This window comes from Odontesthes bonariensis, chromosome 16 (genome assembly GCF_027942865.1).
Source record: "Odontesthes bonariensis isolate fOdoBon6 chromosome 16, fOdoBon6.hap1, whole genome shotgun sequence".
In the NCBI taxonomy this organism is placed as follows: Eukaryota; Metazoa; Chordata; class Actinopteri; order Atheriniformes; family Atherinopsidae; genus Odontesthes; species Odontesthes bonariensis.
In genome coordinates this window covers 36,087,352-36,094,252 of record NC_134521.1, presented here as the reverse complement: position 1 = coordinate 36,094,252, position 6,901 = coordinate 36,087,352, and positions in this window count along the sequence as shown.

Here is a 6,901-nt window from a genome sequence, read left to right as displayed (position 1 = left end):
CGCTTTAAAAAGCGTCAGCGGTGACGCAACAGCTCCAGCTGCTGCGCCACAGTGCGTCACCGAGGCTGGAAGGCTCGTTTCCGGCGGTGAGAGGCAGAAAAACAAAAAAATCCCCCCCATCGCACACTCTACAGACCCTCACGGGTGGAGGCTTTTTCTTTTAAATACATTATTGTGCAAAAGCCTGGAGCCATCCACGATTTCTTTGTGTACGTCCAGGAAAACGGGATGTAGGTTCAGCGAGTTAATATGTGCAAACGTGAATGGAAATACTGTGCCTAAGAGGGGGGGAAACACTTCTACGAGTTTAAAAGTCAGTAGGCTATTTGGTTTGAGCACCCTCCTTCTTCAACACAGCCTGATCCTTATTTGACAAGCTTTATTAGTTTCATCTTCAGGAATAGTTCTCCAGGCTTCTTGAAGGACACTCTGGGGAGGATTCATCCCTCCATCAGACCTGCTGCCACTGATTTTCAGTCCACTTCTTGTGTCCTTTGGCACAGCTCAGCCTTTTCTCCCTGTTTCCCTTCCTTAAGAACGGCTTCTTGACAGCCACCCTTCCATGGAGCCCATTTCTGATGAGGCTTGGGCCAACAGCAGATGGATCAGCTGAAGGTCCAGATGCATCTCTCAGCTCCTGTGTCAGGTCTTTGCTGGATTTTTTCCTCTTTCTTAAGGACATCACTTTCAGATCCTGTTCATCTGCTGGAGATAGTTCTTTAGGCCTGACACTTCTTCTTCTGTCCTCCACATATCAAGTTTCTACACATTTTTAAGGACACACTGCACACATCTGACATGTTTCGCTAATAACTCTTTGGCACCTTGTTGGTGTAAAAATACAATGACAAGTCAGTTAAACGTTATCAATTTTGGAAGAAATGGAAATAAATGATGTGTCTTTGTGATACGCTGCTAGCAACAAAGATACGATTCAGAATGATTATTTGTTGTCTGTTAGATGATTCATAGGTCAGTGTCGAGTGGTTTAAAGGGATCAGATACGGGTGATCCCTTTAAACCAAACGAGTGAAACAGCAGAAAAACTGGAGGACCTTCAGAAAGCCTGAAGGACTATTCATCAACACCACTTTAAACAATATCAAGAAAGTCTAGCTGTTTGGAAGCTAAATATAAAGAAATAAGGGCTGGCTCAACACTTTTCCACAGAGCTGTAAGTATATTTAAAAGAAACGTATATGGATGCATTATTACCTTACTGAGAGGAAAAAATGGTTTAGATCAGCTGCTTTTCAGCAGGATGTCTTTTCTAAGTTGGTTTGTTTATGGGAATGCAAGGCTGCCATATTTAGAGTTGAAGCTTGGAATTATTTTTGAGCTATCAGAAGGCTAAAGAGATTCCTTACATATATTGAGATGGTTCATTTTGAGATGTGTACTGGTAGTTGTGGTGGCCTGGCACCCTGCCAGCATCTTGGCACAACTTCTTCTCATCTTCCCAGGGCTTCACGGCTCTCAGCACCTGATTGGTGTTTTGCCCAGTCGGGACCATTCAGGCCTAGTCCCCTGTAGCTTTTGCTCTGAGCTATATTGCTGTGACCTTCCCAGTTAAACTCCTCCTGTGTTTCTTGTGTCTCAGGATCCCCGCCTTCCCTCAAATGTCATAAACTCACACTGAGTTCACGGGGCTGTTGAAGAACAACAGGTACCTGTGTGCTGAGCTCAACAGCAACACTGTCGATGCCACTTCAGTGTTAGTTTCATGTGGACTGAGCTCACAAAGACATTAAACTCAACTGAGCAAACCTGAGTTATATATTCATTGTACACTATTGGACTATGTGTAATCACAAGCTCCTGAGCTCTATTTAAGGGCAGCGTGGACACATGTTGTGAACATAGTAAAAAAAAACTGCAGTAGTTGCTACAGATACTACTTATTAACTTGTTAGCTGCCATGGTTGGTAGTCAGGAATATCAGACATCCAGGAGTGTCGGGGTAGGAGAGTGAATTAGCATTGGTTTGCAGTTGAAAAACCGAGCTTGATTACCAACTTCTGTTAGAATGATTGAAATGCTGGCCTCTCAGTTTCCAACACCTGACTCTCCTTCACTGCCACCGACCAAGCAGTTGCTATCTCAGGCACGCGGGGCTCTCAGTCCTCATCTTATTTTTGCCCCTGTCCCTGGGATATAAGTGTTTTGAAGCAGAAAATTTTAATTATTTGAATAATGTCCTCACTTGGGAAACCCTTCAGACGTAAGATCAAAATCCAAGAGCAGTATATCAAAGTATTTCCTCTTTCTTAAGAAATCTGAATACAGTTTTCAGCTCTAACGGTATTAAAACTGCATATTTCTCCATGGATTGTCCCTTTTTGTAATATAATTTATTAATTTACTTATCATTTATCATTTGCTCTGTTAAATGTAGGGTGCAGGGTATTTATTTTAGAGAAAAACTAACTGTTAATCATGGTGCTACTTACGTGCTATTTGCACATTAAAGGGATAGTTCGCCTCTTTTGACATGAAGCTGTATGACATCCCATATCAGCAACATCATTTATGAACATTTTCTTACCCCCTGCTGCGTCCTGTGAGCAGAGTTCCAGCCTCGTTTTGGTGTTGATGAAGGTAGTCCGGCTAGTTGGCTGGGGTTTAAAAAATAAAGCGTTTTGCTTCTCAAAATAATATGCGTTCAAAAGAGTAATACATTTGCATCACAAAATCGTTCTCCAGGAAAAAGTCAGACCTCACAATCGCTTGGCCCTATTTTCTCTGCCTTCGTATCACTTGTCTTCGATCAAAGAAAGGATGCATGACACGGTTGGAAGTTTTAATATTCGAGGGTTGAGATTCCCATCATGCTATGTGAATGTCACAAGTTACAATATTTATGTAGAAGTCACAGAGAGTTAAAAACATCTTAACACCCGATGCAAGGGTTAATGTGGAAGATTTCATAAACAAGCACAGGCAGCTCTGTAATCCATACAGACTGAATGGCTCAAAAATGGAAGTCCCCTTTAGGAGGTGTCCGACATATGACTGGGATCGGGTCAGGAGCGAATTTACAGGGTTAGCGGCTGCTGACCAGGCTGTACTGCCCCATACTGACAATGCACTTACGCAACAGAGAGATGCGGTGTATGGCCGCACGAGGGACATATTTATCAAATCAAATCAAATCAAATTTATTTGTATAGCACATTTCATGTACAAACAATTCAAAGTGCTTTACATAACATAAAAGGGAGTGTAAGAAGCATTAAAAATACATAAAATAATATAAAGAGAAACAAATAAAATAATATAAATTAATTTAAAAACAAGCAACAGTCCAGATAAGTTCAAAGATAGCGTGCAGATTTCATGCATAGACACATGAGAAAAGAAATGTTTTTAACCTGGATTTAAAAATGTCTCCATTTGGTGAAAGTTTAATCTCCACTGGCAGTTTGTTCCACTTGTTTGCAGCATAACAGCTAAATGCTGCTTCTCCATGTTTAGTCTGGACTCTGGACTGGACCAGCTGACCTGAGTCCTTGGATCTAAGAGCTCTGCTGGCTTTATATTCTCTGAACATGTCACAGATGTATTTTGGGCCTAAACCGTTCTGGGATTTGTAAACCATCAGCAAGCTTTTAAAATCTAAAATCTCTTTAAAACCTATTTTAGAGTACGACCAAACTACACCAAAATCCCTCAGTGTAAGCAAAAGGAAGCAGACAGAGGATGTATTTGAATACAGGAGCCGTCTGGAAACTGTGTTCAGGCAGCACAGTGGACTGCAAGACAAAGGGGATCCAGAAACCCCCTACCAACAACAATTAAAGCAAGCCCTGATAGCTGGCTCTACTCACCCAGTTTCAGATTTGATCAGAAAACACAATGTGAATCACTCAACGGACATAGTCACAGAGTGCATGAATTGGGCACAACATGCGCATAATGTAATAAAAAGAAAAAAGAAAAAGGCTGCAGCAGCCGCCTTCATTGTAGACGATGTAAGCGATTCACAAATGTTCTACATGGGATGCCCAGGTGGCAGAGGCAGGGGTCGGGGTGGAGGAAGCGGTTGGAACAGACAGTCTCCGGGTTTCAGAGGAGAAATGAGGTGCTGGAGATGTAATAAGCCTGGTCATCTGGCACGGGACTGTCGTAGTGGAGGAGGGCGTGACCAACCCAGAGGATCTGAGTCACAGCCTCCATACAACCCCGATTATACCAGCTGAAGCAAGCAGGTGGAGCAGCCCACTGCTGAAGGGCCTGCTCCAGGTATGTGGTTGACATTCCACAAATAATGTTGAGCCTCTCCACACAAAAACCCATAAGAGACATTGAAGTAAATGGACAAAAAGTGTCATTTCTCTGTGATTCAGGAGCAGATAAAACAGTACTTAAACAAGAAGTTGCAGGATTTAGAATGTCAAATGAAAAAAATTATGTAAAATCAGCAAATGGCCAAGTAAATGTTCAAAGTGTGACATGTCCTTTATGGTTCAGAGATCCATTAACCGGTCAGAGCGGAAAAGGACCTGTAGTGTATGCACCACAGTGCCCTGTGAATTTATTAGGAAGAGAAATGATCGAAAAATTGCGAATTTCCACAGTACCAACCACTGATGGTATGGGACCAGATGAAATCTCTCCAGAACAAGTACTAGTTCAACAAGGCACATCTGTGCCTCACTACTACTGGTCATTAGACATGTCATCACCTGAATGCAGGATGTGCCTGAAAAGGTGTGGTCAAAAGGCAAAACAGATGTGGGTTTGATGACAACAGCACCGCCTGTGATAATCACACCCAAAACCCATTACAGACCCAGAATCAAACAATACCCACTCAAGCCATATGCCCTGGCAGGTATTAGACCAGTAATTTAAAAAATAATCAAAACAGGGTTAGTGGAAGAGTCACCAGAGGCATCTTGCAACACACCAATCTTTCCAGTCAGAAAAGCAGATTCTGAGAACTGGAGAATGAAACAAGATCTTAGAGCTGTGAATCAAGCAGTGGAAAGCACAGCACTTACTGTGCCTGACCCACACACTGTTAAATCAAACTAAGGACAAAATGATGCCATCCTTTCAAATGGTCTCTATATCAAAAATAGTAAACCAATCCTTCCACGCAATTTATATGAAACAGCTGCAATTTTGAGCCATGGGCCTTGCCATGTCTCAACAGGAGGGATGGTTAATATGATACAGAAGCATTTCTATGCATTTGGATTTAATTCATACTCAAACATTTTTTGCAGAGCATGTCTTATTTGTTGTAAGCACAATGCTCAGGGCAATGTAAGACCTAAACGTGGTCAGTTCCCGCAAGCTCAACACTCATTTCAACATCTACATATGGACTTCGAATTGAACAAATACCAGAACTACAAGTATTGCCTTGTCCTGATATGCCCTTTTTCTAAATGGGTTGAAATAGTTTCGAGCAAACATGCGGATGCTTTGACAGTAGCTAAGGCACTCTGTGAGTCCATAGTACCTCAATATGGCATTCCTGAGAAACTGTATAGTGATAATGGCCCCCACTTTGTCAATGAGGTCGTGTCCAGGATGGCACAGCATTTGGGAATGACATTAAAAAATCATTGTTCTTACCACCCACAAAGTGCTGGACTGGTGGAAAGAACAAATGGGACAATCAAACTAAGGCTCAGGAAAACAATGGAGCAAACGGGGAAAGCATGGCCAGACTGTTTAGACCTAGTCAAGCTGTACATGCGAATCACACCCACAGGGAACGGTTTAACTCCATTTGAAATAGTCCAAAGCAGACCGCTTCGATTACCTGTGTTTGCAGCAGACGAAAATAAAGCAGTAGAACTTTATTTTCTGCCACACTGGCATAATGGATGTACAAAATGTGTGAGTGCAAATGATCTGCCGAATGCTGTAATTTCTCCAGAGGAACGACATGCCAAACCAGGAGATTGGGTCCTGATAAAAGTCATAAAGCGGAAGTGTTGGTCAAGTCCACGCTGGGAAGGCCCGTTCCAGGTCCTGCTGTCGACCCCCACAGCAGTGAAAATCGCTGAAAGGTCAACATGGATACATCTCCGCCACTGCAAGACGGCAACACATTTCCCAGCTGACAACGAGTAGTGGTGGAAGTCTGGCTACAAAGGGCAGTGTGATACATAGCTCACACTAGGTCTGAAACCAGTGAAGAAAACAACTGATCCACACTCATTTAGAATGGCAGGAAAAATCTGTCTGGTGGTTACAGGACTGTTTTTAGGTGTATCCCTAAGGCTGTGGACATGGTCAGGAGCAGGAGGGCTGCAGTGATCACGATGATGGACATACCATGACTGGATTCCTGAGGACCCTAAACACCCAATAGACACAAACATGCGGTACTCTTATGCGCGAGTGTTAACTCGCACTTACAACAGAAGCAATTGTTATGTGTGTTCAGTTATGCCTCACTCAGCTCAACAAGCTGCATTGTATGGGAAACAAATGAACAAAACTCAAAGTAAATGCTTGGCGAGCTTTGCTGGAGTAGGCTATCGACGTTCAAACATTAAGGTCAATAATACTGATCCCTACACAGTGGGATTACGTAAGGGCATATGTGACACCATGTTCTGGATAAATTACAAATACACCATCAAAGGGCAACTCAGACCACAGAAAGTGTTCATGAATTTGACAGGGAAACAGGCAATGTGTTATTTTCAAGAAAAAGGTTCAGTTCCAGTTGGCCGCTTAAACATGACCACAGATTGTACTGAGACAGCAGCTCATGGAGAAGGAGCACTCAGTGGCGCCTCAAACGGCACTTATTTGGTGCAGGGTGGATGGTGGTTGTGTGGACGAGATGTATATCTGATGCTGCCAGCCAATTGGACGGGCGTGTGCGCCCCCATATTCGTCACTGACCATACAATTATAATCAATGCAATTTCAG